This window comes from Adiantum capillus-veneris, chromosome 16 (assembly GCF_014529385.1).
Source record: "Adiantum capillus-veneris isolate H3 chromosome 16, ASM1452938v2, whole genome shotgun sequence".
NCBI classification, from domain to species: Eukaryota; Viridiplantae; Streptophyta; class Polypodiopsida; order Polypodiales; family Pteridaceae; genus Adiantum; species Adiantum capillus-veneris.
In genome coordinates, this window is record NC_140946.1 from 132206200 (window position 1) to 132225061 (window position 18862).

General features: G+C 42.2%; 1 pseudogene; it reads right to left on the reverse strand.

The window, feature by feature from the left end:
• Positions 1-224: 224 nt before the first annotated feature.
• On the reverse strand, positions 225-2521 carry LOC147439890 (uncharacterized; annotated as a pseudogene).
• Positions 2522-18862: the final 16341 nt, after the last annotated feature.

Here is an 18862-nt window from a genome sequence, read left to right on the forward strand (position 1 = left end):
CATTACAATGAAGCTAAACCAAGGCAATGAAACTTTGCATATATATTCCGTCAAGATGAATACATGACTCATAGGTCGACAAAAGCATGGAGACCAAAATGGTATAGTCCAGGAGATGACATTACAAAACTCCTAACAGTAGTTACAGTATTAAACTGGTGTAAAATTACTAAAATCTTTGTTTCTAGATTATTTTATGACAAAAAAACTTTGTTGTTGATGCATCAAAAAGCAATCGATGGTTGACTATGTCGTTGTGCTCGCATTTTGTCCAATCTTTGCCTCCGAGCCAATGCATGATATGGATTAGGTACATGCAATGGCCTTATGTAAGGTCATGTGTAGGTCCACCTTCCCATAGAATTGAACGTAGTCTTTGTTCAAAAGCTTGCTGTTGTGCCTCCCAGACTTTGCATGATTGCCTTGCTTGTTGTGCCTCGATCCTTCTTTGTTTTGCTGAATCTTTTTCTGCTCTCTTTCTCCAAGCGCTTTGTCTCCTTTGTCTTTGTTATCTCTTCCTTCTTTGTGGTTTTAGCTTTCATACTTTCCATTACTGAGTAGAAGCGAGCATTAGGCTCTGTGTGTAGTCAACAAAGGCTTCGCGATGCACTCGCCTTATGCATACCTCCGTGGTTGGTATTCACAAAAGATCAATGAGATGCTGACTATTATCTGCCTGCCTTGGTGGAGAGGGGTGATTGGGATTTTGATTTTCATCTTCAAGCCCTTGCATTCTAGATTGAGTTGCAGGTGTAGAATTTGCATCATTGCTGCCAAAAGAATAGTCTATATCCAATAGACGTACATTACCTGCATTCTCGTCATTGGCTGTATACAATCTTTCTTGTGAAGGCCCTTGAAAGATGGACATGTCTTCTTCTTGTAATAGTTGTGTGAAGGTCATTGGTGTGGCTATCTCTCTAGGTTCTCTCAATATGTCTTCGTCAAGTTGTGCTGCCATGTTGTTCAAAGCAATTATTGCTTCGTCTTCTATGTTTGGTTGCATTGGTGTGTTGAGTACTCGAGACAAATTTTCGATGTTATCCTCCTCTCTGAATATTTATGTAGTTGAATCTTCAACTATGTTGATGTGCTTGCTTGGCATGCCTAAAAGTGCACTGCAGATAAATTTAAAGGCCATATACCTGTTGTGCGAAAGCCATCAGTGATGTTGGATTCTATGAAAGAAGATTCTATAGCCCTAGCAACAATAGTTGCAAGTTCTGCTTTTGTTGCTTGCTTGGATGAAGTTTTCTGTTGCCAAATGTCTCTTTCCTTTCTAAATTGCACCTTCAATGACTTGAAAACGCTCACATCTAGAGGTTGTAGCTTATGTGAGGTATGAGCCGGCAAGGTGATGATGTCGATTCCTGCAACATCAGCTTTTTCTACTACATCTAGGGATACATGACCGCCATGCCTGTCTAAGATTAGAAGATGTCCACTAGACTTACCGATGGTTTGAGTTATGGCATTGTCGAAGTGCTCCCACCATGCTTGGAAAATTTCTCCCGTCATCCAAGTCTTTTTTTGCATGGCCAATGTTGTCCCTGGCTCACAATGCCGAATGTAATTACTCGTGATGCGACTTCCTTTAAAAATGTAGTAGGAGCGAATAGCTTGACCTGTTGCATTAACACAGCATAGTACAATCATCCACTCGCGATAACCACATGTGACTCCATACACTGCTTTTGCTCCTTTTCTCGCAAGAACTTTCATGCCCTTGTCCCTAGAGCCCAAATCCCTCCCACCAGCTCTTGCATGGAATTCCATTTGAGAACATTGTATGCCTCGTTTGACATATTTCTGCAACTTTGAGTTTGACATCAAAGACAGAAACTCCATGTCCTGATTCACATTTATAAAAAATCCGCTGTAGCAAAACATCTTCTTCCTCATTACTTAGCTGAGTTGGCGGACCTTTTTTCTTTTTATGAGTTATGCCTTCCTCCCAATTTGTTATAGCAAATCTACTAATTCCAAATTGCAAGGAGCATTTTCTTAATGAAAGGCCGTCTTCACGCACTTGCAATGCCTTGGCCATATCCAGCTTTGTCCATCTTAAAACAGTGTGTTTCTTGACTTTATGAGGAGTCTTTGGCAGTTTTGCTTCACCTTCAGTTGGCAAGTGGCATGCGCTGTCTTGAACAGCTTTTGTGAGGGTAGTCAATGAAGTCCTTGTGTTTGGTGATGTCCTTTTTGAAAAGTTGGGCTTTGCTTGTTTAAGAAGAGGTTTGTTTTTACTTGCGGATGATGTTGGCTTGTTAGTGGCTTTAGGTGATGTGGAGAGAAATTTATGGTACTGTCGGTGTTGTTGTCTTGCTGATGGTTGATGATGAAGTTTTGATGTTGGCCTCTGATTGGTGGAGAGACATTGTCTCTACTCTCATTCGTGAATCGCACTTTCTTCTTGCACTTGTGGGGATGTGATGTGGGAATGTTGTTGAAGATCGGATGCATGTAGTCGGCTGTCTTTAGACCTTGCTGGTATATGGTTTGCTTACTTTCTTTTTGGCATTTTCGATTTTGCTGCATGTCAAGAAAAGATGTTAGGGCTGATTGATTACACACATTAAAATTGATAAGGTGCCTCATAAACTCATGAAGTGAAGAAGGCAGAAGAATGTTATTACTCTTGAGGAAAGCACAAAGATTTAATCCAAAGCTAGTTCCAATAGCTTGGAGTATTCTTTCACTAAAAACTTTCTTTTGGAAGCAGGTTTAGGAGAGGGTAAATGGAGATTTTTGGTTGTCTTCTTGTGTGTAGTTGAACATGAAGGGAGTTTTGGTGAAATGAATGGTGCTTGGTTGCAAGGTAACCTACACATGAAAATGGCCAGGACATGTACCTTCCCGCAGCAACAAACTCTTCCACCATTCTTGTGCACCAGTTTGTGAAGTGTTACCATATACATGTGGTAGTGATGTGTGTGAACACACTAGGACCGCCGCGGCATTTTTTCCCTCTTTAGGAGGTTTTTTCCCCCGAGCATTGTATATACGCCCATCACTCTAAGGCTATCTATCTTTCCATTGCACACTAAGTAACACACTCTCTATTGTGTGCCTTGAGCTTCCTTTGTCTTCTCCAAGATGTGTGCGCTTCTCTGCAACCCTAATACCAACAATTGGTATGAGAGCAGGTTGCGTCCTCTCGGGCTTAGTCGCCAGCTGCTCCAGTACACGCCTGCTCACTTTCTTCGATTTCAGTGAGCTTTGGCGAGCGTTCGCAGGTCTACAAATATTTCAGGAGATCTCGAAGAGCTTGGCATGCTCGGGTTTCTGATTCGGGCTCATTTCGTCCTCCGTTTCCACTACAGGCAGTGCTGACATGCTATTTCATCATTTTGTGCAGAATTTCTATCAGTGCCGTTTTCTGCATAACAAGTGCCTTACAGTCTTCTATGGTTTGTGCTATATAGCACGTGTTGTTCCCGCTCCATTTCTCCTATTTTCGAGCAGTTTTCACATCAGGTGCAACATTTACCATGGCTGACAACAACACAGATGTCTTCAAGATGTTTGCTGCTAAGGACAGGCTGGATGGGGATGACCCTATGTGGGCTTATATGATGCAACATGTTCTTGTGTCAAAGGGCGTATATTGTGCAGGGCATTGATGTACGTCTTGGTTCTGAGGATGTAGGCGATGTTGAGGATGTTGCAGGTCTTGCTGCAAGGATTGTTGCTATTAGAGTTGTTTTGCCTACGGTAGAACGAGCTCGTTGGGATGTAAAGGATGCGCATGCTCATGAATTGATTGCGTTGTCTATGAAGCGCACCATTGTTCCTCACATCCGTTCAGCAAAATCTGCAAAACAGGCTTGGGATATTTTGGCTGGTCTTTATGCAAGCCGTAATGAGGCTAAAATTGCTTTGCTACGTAAAGAGCTGGAGTCGAAGATTATGCATGAGGAAGATGATATGGACACTTTCCTTGTTAGTGTCAAGCAAGTTTGATGCATTATGCACATTGCTGTTGCAAGAGTCACTTTCCAAAAAAAATAGGACTAGACAGCGTGCAGTTGAACATGCTTTTATTGCTTCTCAAAGAAAGGGTGGTAAGAGCAATGTAGCCACTTCTTATGGTTCTGCTGTGAGTGGCAAAACTTCTGTTCCTAATGCTTCTGCTGGCAGCACTTCGTCTGGCAATTTTGGTGATAAGGGAAAAAAGAAGATGTGTTGCCATTATTATAAAGCTAATGATCACTTGATCAAGCAGTGTCCTAAGTTGAAGGCCAAAGAGGCTAAGAAGAAAGAGGGTGGTTCCACTGCAAATGCTGGTTCCACTACAAATGCAGCCATTGTTGAGTCTTCTGTGAAAGGAGACTGTGATGCTGATGTCGATGCAGAATGGGCTTTTAGCACAGAGTGCACTTACAATCCTGTTGTCCATGATGCATGCTTATCAGTTGCTGCAGATTCACATGTGTGGTAATTCGACAGTGGTGCTACAAAGCACATTACCTCACATCGTGAATTGTTCACCTCTCTCTCGTCTGTCCCTCATGGTAATTCTGTCACTTGTGCCAACAATGCCTCTTATCTAGTTCAGGGAGTTGGAAAGATTGTGCTTATTGCTACTAATGATAGTTCTTTCACACTTGTTGATGCACTTTATGTACCTGGGATCAAGAAGAATCTTTTGTCTGTATCTGCACTTGCTAGCCTTGGACTTGTAGTCAAATTTGTGGATGACAGATGTACAGTTCATGATCTCAGTTTTGGTGATAAAATTGTTGCATCTGGGCTTTTGCGCCATGGGCTATATAAGCTCACTTTGTATGACAACTGTGGACGAAATTTTGCAAATGCAGTTGCAGATTCAAGGGCTATTTCAAATGCAAAACTTTGGCATGCACGTTTTAGTCATTTAAACTTTGCCAGTTTGCTGCGTTTGCAGAAATCTGATATGGTTGCTTCTTTGCCGCCTCTTGAAGCACCTGTCAAGCATGTTTGTGAATGATGTATTTAGGGTAAGATGCAACGTTCTAAGTTTCCAAAGGATGGTTCAATTCGGGCCACATGCAGGTTGCAGTTTGTGCATAGTGATGTTTGTGGGCCCATGCAAACTCCGCCATGCAAACTCCTTCCTTGGGCAATTACCTGTACTTCGCGACTTTCATTGATGATTACTCCAGGCATGCACGGGTTCCGCTTAAAGCGAAGTCCGAAGTTTTTATGTGCTTCAAGCTATGACTAAAAATGTCTCGAAATGTACTATGGGCACCCTCCGTTCTAATCGAGGGGGGGAGTATATGTCTCATGAATTCAATGCATTTCTGGCTAGTCGTGGGATAAAACACCAATGTACAGCGCCTTATACACCTCAACAAAATGGTGTTGCTGAGAGGAAAAACAGGTCACTTACGGAAATGCCACGATGTATGGCAAAAGTCAAGCTTTGCCGCATTCTTTTTGGCTTGAGGCCATCATGTGTGCCACTTATGTACTAAACAGGTGTCCTACGAAAGCTTTGTAGTCTTTTACTCCATATGAAGCATGGCATGATAGAAAGCCTTCTATTGAGCACATGCATGTTTTTGGCTGTTTGGCATATGCTTTGGTGCCACAAACACAGCGCAGAAAATTGGATGATAAGGCTGTCAAATGTAATTTTGTTGGTTATAGTGCTGAAAGCAAAGGTTACAGGTTGTATCATCCGCAAACAAAACGTATTCTGGTTTCACGGGATGTAGTGTTTGTGGAAGATTCTGTTCAGCCCTTGCTATCATGTACTAGAGATAGTAATGTAAGCTCACAGGACGTTTATGACACTTTGTTGCCTCTTTTCGGTGGTGGAAATACGAATGTAAGTTCTAATGAGGTAAATGTACAGCCTATGGGGGTTTTTGAAAATGTTACAGATCAGTCTATTACTTATGTAGATGTACATGATGTGCTTGATGAGGAAAGGGTTGAAAATGAGCAGGCTAGAGGTATGCCAAAATGGTTGGTGCACACTTTGCGTGACAGTAAATTGGATGCACCTTTGTCTAGTCGTACTCGTTTAGGCTCTCGCTATGCATCTTATGCATCAGATTGTTATGCTTTTGGCTGTGTCTAGCTTACATGATGTTGAGGAGCCTCTGTCTTTTGATGAAGCACAGAATTCAGAAAATTGGATGGCTGCCATGCAATCAGAATATGATGCACTTATAGAAAATGACACATGGACTTTATGTGATTTGCCTCCTGGCAAAAAGGCCATTGGTACGAAGTGGGTTTACAAGTTGAAATGCAAGCCGGATGGTGAGATCGATCGCCATAAGGCTCGACTTGTTGCAAAGGGTTATGCACGGCAAAAAGGCATAGATTATGAAGAGACTTTTGCTCCCACTTGTCGTATGACTACTGTGCATTGGCAGCTCATTTTGGTTGGGATGTACATCAATCAGACATTGTTACTGCTTTCTTGAATGGTGACATATTTGAGGAAGTTTATGTAATGCAGCCTCGCGGTTTTTTTCATAAAAGGACAAGAGGACAAAGTGTGCAGATGTAAGAAGGCTTTGTATGGGTTGAAGCAATCTCCTCGTGCTTGGTATGAGAAAGCTGACACTCATTTGGTCAAATGAGGCTTTTGTAACAGTCCAACAAAAAAAGCACATTGTATGTAAAGCGTGAGGGTGATGTGCTTCTCATTGTGGTTCTTTATGTCGATGATTTGCTGAGACATATTACTGAATTTAAGGCTGATTTGAATGCTATGAAATATTTGGGGTTGTTGCATCATTACTTGGGTATACAATTTAAGCAGTGTGATGGTGGGATTGCCTTGTGTCAGAAAAGTTACATAGAGACATTGCTATGTAAGTTTGGACTTGAGGATTGCAAACCTATTGCCACTCCCATGGAAACAGGTTTGAAGTTGAGTGTACATGATGTTGGCGATCCTACTGATGTCACTCTTTATCAAACAGTTGTTGGCTGCCTCATTTATGTATGCAGCACGAGGCTGGATATTCAGTTTGCAATCTCACAGGTCAGCAGATTTATGCATAGCCCAGGGTCTAAGCATTGGCAGGCTGTCAAGAGGATTCTCCGCTACCTTAGTGGCACTTTACATCTTGGCTTGTTTTATCCCTAGGGGGGATCATTGCCGCCAGACTTACATGCTTTTTTGGACTCAGATTGGGCTGGTTGTTTTGACACGCGAGTGTCCACAAGTGGTTTTTGTTTCATGCTTGGCAGTTCATGTATATCATGGTTGAGCAAGAAGCAGCCTATTGTGGCCACTTCGAGTTGTGAGGCTGAGTACAGGGCAGTCTTCACAACTACGGTTGAGTGTGTATGGCTCAAACGCCTTATGGCTGATTTGGCTGTTGGAGAGGACACTGCCAACACTATCTACATTGACAGTCATAGTTCATTGGCAGTTGCGAGGAACCCAGTTTTTCATGCTCGCAACAAAGCACATTGAGGTGCATTACCACTATGTCAGGGAGAGGCTCTCAGCAGGAGAGATCAGCTTGGCTTATGTGCCAACACAGGAGAACCTTGCAGATATTTTCACAAAGGCATTGTCTCGTGAGAAGCTTGAAGCTTTCCGCAAAGCTTTGGGCTTACTCCCCTTTGTGGACTGATCATGTCCTTAGGACATGGCACTTCCCTTTACTCATGTGCTAGCTCTCGTTCACCGCATCACTCCAGGGGGGATTTGTTACCATATACATGTGGTAGTGATGTGTGTGAACACACTAGGACCGTCGGGGCATTTTTTCCCTCTTTAGGAGGTTTTTTCCCCCGAGCATTGTATATACGCCCATCACTCTAGGGCTATCTATCTTTTCATTGCACACTAAGTAACACACTCTCTATTGTGTGACTTGAGCTTCCTTCATCTTCTCCAAGCTGTGTGCGTTTCTCTGCAACCCTAATTCCAACATAAAGTACAAAGAAGACGCTCGAGCCCTGGATGCCTCTCTATCAAGCAGGCTTTGCATTCACATGGGGCTCTTGAAGTCATCATGCGAGTGCTTGCATTGCTTGGCTGTTGTTTGCGTTTAAATATGTAGCAGCGTAAGGTGAATAGTTTAGCATGTAGATGAGAAGGGTTGGTGTGTCTATGTTCAACAAGCTTATAAAGGTGCCTATTCTGATATGTCACAACTTCATCTACGAGCTGGTTGCTGGCGCTTGTTTTTTGTAGTGAATACTCTATAAAGTTTATACTCTGTGAAGGTGGTGTGGGTGGGTTGGCTTGTGCTAAATTGAGACTGTGGTGTTGTCAGGACCACGGCAAGGCCGGACTAGACAAGGGCAAGGTCGGGCTAGGCAGTGTAGAAAGGGAGTCCAACTAGGGCAAAGGGCCAGAGGCCATGCTATATAGTGGGTGGTTGGGAGGTGGACTCCTAGGTTCTAGTTCCCCTTGTCTTACACTGGTATTAGAGCAAGGTGAGAGGAAGGGGAAGGTGGAGCCATGGCGGAGGAGAAGGCATGGATTTCTCTCCCTCTAAGCATCGAAGCCCACAGATCGTGGGTAGCCACCCTAAGTCGAGAAAAAGGGTGAGTTTTGACAGGAGCAAAAATGAACCAGATCGGGCTCGTTTGGTTCGCAGCACGAAGCTAGGACCTTTTCGACACTGTAGCGCCCTTTGATTTGGAAAATAGCTCACATGGCGATCACTTCTTGCCTGGTGCAGAATCACCATCACTACGCAGGAATTTTTTTAATTTTTTTGTTGTGTTCTCACACTAGCCGCCCACGGTGGCAACACAATTGATCTAACATGATTAAGGAGGGGTGCCCACGGTCGGTCCCCTATCCTCTTCTTCCATGCTGCGACGAGATTGCCAAGGGACCACATTGCAGAATTTCAGCAACCTCAACAAAATCGACAAAAAATCCACAACCATGCATAGTTCGAGCTTTGCGCAATCATGCAATTGTTGTTGTTGTTCACATCATCGATGAACAAGGACTACATGCACAACAAGTCTTCATAGTTGCTGATGGTCGATCACAATCTTCATCGAGAATGGCAAGTTGGAAAATTTTGAATGAGCACCCTGCACGACAAGTTCGTGGATTCAAGGATTTTTGGACGAAAATCGGTACATGTCGAAGGATGTTTGTATATGGGAGAGACTTCATGGTGCATCTGCACACGGATGGATTATGAGGTTTGAGATTCACCTTCTTGTCTTTTCATAGCTTTGTGCATATGATGGTATTGCATGAGCATGTAATTATTTTAATCTTGGCCATAGTGCCTGAGCGACTACCATGGTAAGTTCATTTCGTCCGATTTAGTTGGTCGTTACCACAATTCATACTAAGAAGCAGGTCTCCAACAACACTACCCCATACCAGGAATGTTATGGTGCTCCAACAAGGCAAGGTTGCCTAGGAGTACAAGTAAAATAGGCCATGTCAACAAGGTCGATTCTAAAAGGGGTACATCAATCATGTTTTACCCAAGGAGCAAGGCTCCGTCCACCAATATCTCTATATGTATTGGGGACATGATCCCGCCCAAGCATCTATAGCTTGTAAAAGACAAGAAAATTCCATAGCTATGAGCTAAAACCCAAGTCAACACCCATAATATAGGATGTTATGCCTTTCATCGCCAAGGGCAGTCAATAGGTATGTTAACTTGTTGTTTTGATCAAGCAGTATTTGATAATAGCTGACATTTGATAGCTCAGCTGTAGATGAGCATCAAGCAATGTTATGATTCTCAATCCGTAGAAAAATTTGGCAAGGCCATTTCCTTATGAAATCTTGACAAGGTCAATCTTTTTCTACTAGGACACATGTGTGTCACCAAGAGTAGTTGTTAGCTATGAGCACTCAGGTTACATTCTGGTCTCATCCATTTCATGAACTTATGTGAAGCAAGGCTTCTATTTATGCATCTTGCATTGTGACTCCCCACGTTTGGTCTATGCTATGAGCATACAACGGACTTGACAATATGCTTGCAGGTTATTTCATTACGTGACAGACGAGCGTATATGATACAAGGGACGTATCTGTACATACGACAACTCCCACTCGTGCAGCAAATATGTCTATGCACCATTTTTAAATGAGTTTTCTTCCACGGAATATCGGGCCAACGGGTTACAGCAACAACTAGGTTAGACAAGTTTAAGTTTTTCTTGTTTTTCCTTGTTTACACCTTACTTGGCAATTACTGTCATTGTGCAAAGCAAAGTGCTTTGTCAATTTTATAGGAAGCAAGGCTTTGGGTAAGTGGAAAAATAGGGAATATCAGCTCACAGAATCCCTACCAGTCTAAACTATGTAAGGCACTTATGGTTTTGGTTCTCACGGTTGAGGCCATCACTCTCCGCAAGGGCTTACAATTCTGGATGCAAGGCATGCTAGTGAGGTGGATTCAATTCTACCACTTCATGCATTACTCTTCCGCTATCACACTCACAACTCTGTCAAGGACAAACTAAGGATGTATTGTTTAATATGATTGTTGGTTGCTATCAACACACAACAACACTAACATGAACCTAAATCAAGGACTTCTTTTACGGGCAAAGTGCCAATGCTAAGTAGTCCTAAATCACGACCCCTGCATGGTAGGTGGGTCGCAATGAGTTTTCTGTTTTTCGGTTACCTCTCTCGATACAAGAGTCATACTGAAAAATTGTGGAATGCTTACACCCACTCTAGAAATTTACGAAAAGTTCCTCAGCCAAGCATGCTCTTCTTCTCTCTCCTTTTCTCTCTCTCTTTCGAAGAATAAGGAAAACTTTCTAAGAAGCTCTTCGATACATGTTTTGCTTGTGAGTCCGTTTGAGTCAAGGTGCTCTAATGCTCAGCTAGAACTTGGCCAAGATGCCATCCACATTAGTCTTCATCGGTTCATCGATTGAACACTAATTGCCATAAAAGCTATGAGCCACACACAGGCTGGCTACGAGCCATTGTCAGAACTTGGGTAAGACCCAACTGTTGGCATTCCTTGGGTGATTGTTCTTAAGATTGAACAAATCTACCCAGTGGAGTACACATCGACATTAATGGACAAGCTAGAGTCTTGACGGATGTTTCGGGTGTCATTTTTTCACTACATGTTTTTCGTGCGACTACATGTTTTTCGAATCGAGTCTTTGATACTTTTGAACTCACATCAGCTGATCTATACCATGGAGTCTAAAGGCAGCAAAAGTTGAGACAACATGGTTGTTGATACGAGCTAGGCATCTCACTTGTGTGGATTTCTTGCTCTCTGTATAGCACTATGAGTGTCTATGGCATCACAGTTTTGGGGTACGACCCAACGGTGCTTACTAAATCACCCCATAGGCATCGAGGATCATAGTTTGATCTATTCCTGTTATACTTTCAAGGAAATAATTATGCGATCTATCATGTGGTAGCGGAAAAATTCAACTTTTCCAGTTGCTTCTCATCATTTTGTACACGGTTAACTATGTTGGTTACCGTTACTTGCTAGTTGAGCAGTTGTTACAAAGGGTCTTACCAAGCGGTTTGACTACGTAGATTCTACCCAACGGGTTTGGATTGCAAAGGCAACACCCAGGGTTTTCAGTGCAATGTTACTTGTTTTCCCACAGGTGGGCAAGGTGCTCTTGTGCATTTGAATACGAATCACTGAACTTTCAGTTCAATCCCCACGGCCATGCCAAGGGCATGTCGAAAAAAGTATTTTGGGCCGTAGTGTCCAATGTACATTATGCTGTTATGAATCCACTTGTAGGATTCGATTTGGCACATGTTGTCACATGGGATACAACATGGTCTAAGGACTCAAGGAGTTCGGTTTAGCCAGTGTGGAGCAAGGAATGAGGGTCCCATTCACTCTTGTTGCGGAGTGTTTAGAGTTACCTCCACACACAAGTACACCTTGTACTTGCAGGATGTTCTTTTTTAAACATCCTTACATGAGACATATTCCACATGTGGAGAATATGAGTCTCTGGACTGACACTGGCGCCCATTATTTCAAATATATGTCACGACAAAGTCCCTAGGTGTTGGTCAAATATGTTTTCTAGACCATTTTCAACACGACGTATCAGGAGCGATTTCGATGGCCAAAAATTGTCGAATACTTAGAATGACTTGTTTAGGGACAAGTATTGATAAACAACATTACAGATGGTTGTTTATACATATAGCAAGGCTCTAAGTGGTTAATGAAAACATTTCATTGTTGTCCCTAAAAGTGGTTAGTGAAAACATTTCATTGTTGTCCCTAAAAGTGATTAATGTTTCATTTTCTATTATGTTTCAAACATTTCAGCATGGCTTGAAAATGATCACCACTGAAAGTATTTAGTTTCTGTTTGGAACTATTCACAATTCTATTTACTGTGTGCTACGCACATCATATTCGCCATCAGTATTGGCAAGGATGATCATGGATATACAGGTTCGGATCTGTTTTTTGCTAAATGCATGCACACTAGGTGTTATGGGCCCTAGTGTTTAGCAAAAGCTGATTTGGAACGGCATGCGTATTCATCCAGTTGTAGCTTATGAAGCACTTTGCACTCTATGTGCAATATCTCTATGAGACTACTTTAGAGTCTACCAATCACCCATAGAGGTTATGGCTCAGTTTGGGTGCTTGGGGACTTTTCAAGTTAACCACGATGGTTATTCCAGACATTGTTGCTTCCTCAACACTATTACATGATGTTGTGATTCCCGTTTACTAGTCATCTCGGAAGACTGTATGTAAACCGTGGGGGAAACACACCTCAGTACTGTCAGTTATCCAAGGGGATAGATAGATTACAAAGTGTAATCTTGGGCTAAAGGATATTCAAAGTGCGTACATTAGCACCAAGCATTCCAATTAATAAGCATTTATTGCTCTTCTTGGAATTTACTTACTATCAGTTAACGCATGTTGCGACTAGGTAGTCTCTTCATGTATAAGTCAGGTTCTCAATCTTGAACACTCGTTAGGGTGGGGTTGTTTACTGATGATGAACTTGGAAAACAAGTCAAGGGCTTACACTTGGCTGATGAGTCATGTTAGCAAGTTACTTTCATGGAAAGTGAAAAGAGGTACTCTTTAGGGTACATCTTTGTGCGATAACTCGTTTTGCATACTCATGTGTGTTCTAAATGGAGTCTACACACTATGATTGGATAGGAATCGGTAACACAAGATGGTTGCAAATGGACAACAATGTGAAAAATCAAGATGTTACTCTTGGTTTCATTGAACCTCCTGCTGAACCGTGTTTCGATCAACCAAATAGCTGGATCCATGAAGGATGCCACTTGGGAAAACACTAGTGTTCTTAAGAAGAAGTTCCCCACTTTTGTTTTCGAGGACGAAAACTCTTTTTAAGGGGGGAGTAATGCCAGGACAAGGGCAAGGCTAGACTAGACAAGGGCAAGGCCAAGCTAGGCAGTGTGGAAAGGGAGTCTAACTAGGGCAAAGGGCCAGGGGCCATGCTATATAGTGGGTGGTTGGGAGGTGGACTCCTAGGTTCTAGTTCCCCTTGTCATACAAGTGTGGGTGGCTTGGCTGGTGCTTACCTATTGAACCTTTTATGGTTTTGATTATATATACGGGCAAAAAGAGTGCAGCTCTTAACGATTGTGAAATAGTTCCGCTCTGTGTGTCGGTGTGGAATTGTATGATGTATCTGTGTATTATGAAGCATCATTGCTGAGAATGGTCATTTATGTGCAGGTAGTGGATCATCAAGCGGCAGATTTTGGCGTGAAGGAGTCTAAGAGCTAATTATCATTATCGATTTGACAAAGGTGTACAGAGGTGGTCGTGGTCCAACTGTTATCTTTGATGTACGTGGACAAATGCACAGATGGACCCTTTGTAAGCCAGAATTGGTCTTGTTACTTTTCTTGGGCCACGTAAAAAAATGGCTACAGAAATGAAAATATTTTGGACTATTATTGGGTCATTTGTGCCCCTAACTTGTGTCTCATTATTGGGCCCCGGTTTTTTATTGGCCCTTTTACCCTACCGCTTATGGTTTCTTTCTAACATGGACCTTATGTGTTGTACTTGATGTTTTCTAACCCCCGCGATGTTTTTGGCGATGAAAGTACAATCTAAGAACTTCATCGCTTTACAATGAGTATACCTTTTATGTGTTGTACTTGATGCTTTCTACCCCCCACGATGGTTTTTTTGTATAAAATTTTAATAAAAAAGATAAAAAAACAAAATCAGACCTCCAAATCCATACCAAAAAATACAAACTAACATAAATTTGTGAATGTGCAATCATATTTTTGGTGGATTGCTCCATTTGTATGCATTTTCAACTAAAATATAGCAAAAAGTAAGCAAAAAATCACTATGATGTACATGCTTATACACACTTAGACTTATATCTATCATTTGTCCCCATATCTTCTCTCTTATGGACATAGATGAAATAAATTTGGAAAAAAACAAAGTCAAAACTTTCTTGTTACTGTAATTTCACCTTAGAAAACATTTGTTGGAAATAGGGTTGCAGGAAACACACACAACTTGGAGAAGACAAAGGAAGCTCAAGGCACACAATAGAGAGTAGCATTACTTTGTGCACGATGAAAGATAAGATAGCCCTAGAATCATGGGTGTATATACAATGCACGGTGTCGGGGATAATGGGTTTGCAAGGTGAGCAGGGTCACCACTGGGCTGCTCGCTGTGGAGAAAAAATAGACCAAATGCACCGCACCACACAAAAGGCTCCAATGACACTTTCATAACTTAAAATAAACACCCTGAAAGCCTTAATTTGGTAATGGTTAACCCAAAGTGAAATTGGTTACAAAAGTTACCGTTAATGGCACTGCAAGATCAATTCTCGAGGCGATGAGAGATTAATCCTCCCAAAATTTGCCCAAGAAAGTAAAATTCAACTCTAGTTACACCTTGAAACCTTAACTGCTCATAATGTATGTTGCACCTCTGCTTAGGTCAAATAGGAAGAGAGCCTGAGATTTCCATTGCCCATAGCCTATTTGATAGAGTGAGAGATCGACCAATCCCTTCTTCCTCTTCTTGTTCTTTACTTGCTTCCTGCTTCCTGCTCCCTACAAGCCCTTGAGAAAGTTACTCTTCCTTTGCACCAATGTCAAGAACGCTTCCTAAGTCAACAAAGAGTGAATGTAGCCGAGCTGAATCAAGAGAAGGCTTGATAGCGATCCAGCCTCCTCCCTTCTAACTTTTTCTCCTATGCTTGCCGAGAGAGAAAGAGATTGAGCTTCCCTTTTTCTCCTATGCTTGCCAAGAGAGAAAGAGAGAGATCGAGCTTATGCCTTTACTTTGCTAAGATGACAGGGAGGGAAAGCGCTTGCTTCCTCTCCTTCTCCGAAGCCGAGCATGAGAAAAAGCACGTGCCATTGCTAAGTCGAGAGAGAGAGAGAGAGAGAGCCAAAAAGAGAGAGTTTGCCTTCCCCCTTTCTTCAAATCCCTTGCCTCCTCTTCTACCTTACGCTCCTTTGATGCCCCCCATAATCCCATTTTCCTTTTCTTTAAATCTCCCACCCCCCCTTTTGGTTGTCACGGCGTCGTGATAAGGGGTGGGAAGACCCTCCGATGATGTGGCAACTTAAAGGGTCGAGTAGCACTAAAAGTTGCAGGACTGATGCCGAACTCGGGCGCCATGGCGAGCTGAACGACTTTGTCATCGTGCGCGTCGCCGTCCAAGCACTGGAGCACCTACCGCAAGCTCATGTCTCCTCTCACCTTGTAGTACTCAATGGTCAACGTCCATGTCTCCTCCTTTTCCATTTTCCTTTTGTTTTCCCATTAAAATCCTTTAATTGACTTATTTTGGGCGGTCATTGAGTTTATGGGCGGTCCACCACTCCTTCCAAAGGGCACCACATTTGGCATGCACATCGACCAAGGCATTGCTAAGCACAACATTCGGAAAATTTCCTCCCTTTTGCATCCGGTTAAAAACCTAGAGCTTCTGTGCCACAACTATGTTCGACATTCCTCCCCGCATCACCTTTAGCATAAATATATGACGAGGCATTATTAAAGACATCATCTGGAACAATTATCAGCTTGGTTCACATATCCTCCAAAATATTTCTCTCAAGCTCCATTATTGCCAACCAAGCACTGCCAATCACCACTTTAGGCATATATCTCGACCACGGTAGTGCCAAGCACAATTTTTCCATTACCTCGCTATCAATGCACCGCATGAGATGACATTCCGGACAAGATACTCCTTGACGGATTATTGCCCTATTACCTGCACGACATTCCAAAACCTAGTCAAAAGCCAAAAGCTCCCATTTGGCACACTCATCGAGGCGACCAAACTGGTACGGAATTGGCCCTAGGGAAACTTAAACTGCCGATATCTTGGCAGGTAGAGCTTCGATTGTAGATTTGAAAAGACCAACGTAGTCCACAAAACGAGCACTTGATACCCATGCATTCACTTCATCCATGATCCCTCATCTATAGTTGCCCAATCCGGTACATATCTGCAATCAATCCCAACTTCTAACTGGCATAACTTCTTCATTGTAGCTCGAATTGATGAGCCATAAGGATAGGCCCGTAAAGCACCTTGAGCACCACAATTCTAGTCCATAAACTCTCTTTTTTTAATCAACCATCTTCCCTTTTGATTTACATCATTGAAAGCTTCATCAGACACATTGTCCGATGCATACGTATCATCATCAACCCTTGGTTGCCGATCTAAGATTTGATCCTCAAAAATAAACTCACCTTCTCGTTTCTTTAACAATTTGATCCTTTTCCCTGCAATAGGCACTCTAAGCTTTGTGCCATCAAGCTCACATAATTTATAGGTTGCATTGTCATAAACATGTAGTACAACATATGGTCCAAACCACCGCTTGACCATCTTTCGCATAGCAGAGTATTAGTTCTCCGAGCTACTGTCATAAACAAGTACCCAATCTCCATCTTTGATAGCATAAGGCCATAGCCTATGCTTATCATCAAATGATACTTTATTCTTCAGCCTTGCCTCCTTGAGCTTTTCTTTGGCCTTCTCAATATCTTCTTGACGCCTCTCAAGTTGGCGAATACGTAAAGCAAGCAAATCTTATGTAGACATATCTACTTCCCACGGCATTATAGTCCAAGACATGCATAATGGGTTTCTACCCATACATCAATTCAAATGGCATATAACCTGTAGCTGAACTATGCATAGTGCGATCAGCCCACAAAGTAAAAGGTAGTAGCTTAGGCCAATCACCAATATGTCCTCGTCATGCCTTTGCTAATGCCTTAACAATAGGTGGATGCCCTCTTTCACTTTTCCTATTACCTTATGGATTGTATGCCATAGTAAGAGCGAATTTGATGCCCAAACAAGCAAAGAACTCACGAGCTTCATCTACATCCAGCTCTCCTCTATCAACAATGATTTTACCAACACAACCATACCTAGAAATTACATCTTCAAGCAAAAATTTACACATAGAATTTGTAGCCTTTGTACGCAAACCTCTCCCTTCAACTTGGTTTGTGAGATCTTCCTAGCAAGAATATTATACCTCATCTGCCAAAACCCCACCGACATTATAATCAAATCCACTACCCACTTGTAATGCATAGCTAGCGGATAAGTAGGATGCAATCCATCTCTATGCCATACATTAGAGTACTGTTGGCATCCTAAATAAGTTTCCACAAATTGAGAAACATCTTTGTACATTCCCTTCCACTAGTAGCGGTCCTTGATTTTGACAAAAGTTTCCCATACCCCTTTGTGTCCAGCCCATAAGCTTTCATGAAACTCTTTAATCACCTGCTCTTGAGTTGCTTTATCATAAACAACCCATTGTGGTACCCCTCTTGAACACTTTGGTTTCTTCCACAGATGATCATCCTTTAAAAAGTAGCTGAAGGCCTTTTTCCTAATCCTCTTGTACTCTTGATCACTCCATCCCTCTTGCCTGGTAAGAGTGTTGAGGTAACGACCTATCAAAAGAAATTCTCCATCGTATAGCTCTTCAGAAAACACAAACATGTGTACCACATCTCGCATGTAAATGAAAAGAGGTGTAGAACTTTAAGCCCACATCATCACTGGTGGTAAGCATCTCCTCTTTATCTTCATACCTGGCCCTTGACAACATATCTGCAACAAGGATATCTCTACCTGCAATGTGAAAAAACTCAGGATTAAGAGACTTAATAAAGGCTATCCATCTCAACATTGCAATGTCCGGAGTAGTGTAGTTTGCAATCATCCCTATCAATGGTAAACAATCTGTCTCTACCACAAGTGAAGCACATTTTGAAATATTCTTTGCCAGACCTCAAGGAAGTAGAAACACCCCAAAGTTCTCTCTTAACCTGTGGGTAACCTCTTTGACGAGCATTAAGCACTTTTGCTCCAAATCGGATTGCATACATGTGACTATCTTCATCATCTTGACCTATAGCCCACCCAATACCTATCGGACTAGTGTCAATGGTTAAGATCACTGGCCTTCCACACTTATAATCAAACCTTTCTCAAGGTAGGAGCCTTGAGAAGAATTGTTTTCAATTTTCTGATGGCCATCGTATGAGCTTCTTCCCATACAAACCTTTTACCCTTCCTTGGCAATTGATAAAGCACCTATGCAACATGAGCAAAGTGTGGCAACTAAATACAATAAAATACACATGCACCCAAAAATCTTTGAACCTCAGTAACTGATGTGCATGTTTCTTTCATCTTCTATAAAGCTTCAACTTTAGTCGGACTTAGTTGTCTTCCATCTTGGCCACATATATGCCCCACAATTAAAACCTCTTTAGCACCAAGAATTGATTTTTGACCTGAAAGTGTCAAGTTAACTTCTTCGAGCCTGGATAAAATGGCATCACAGTCAGCAATATGTTGGGAAACAAACTGTCGGCAGCCCCTCTGATCTTTTACCTCATCTTTGAAC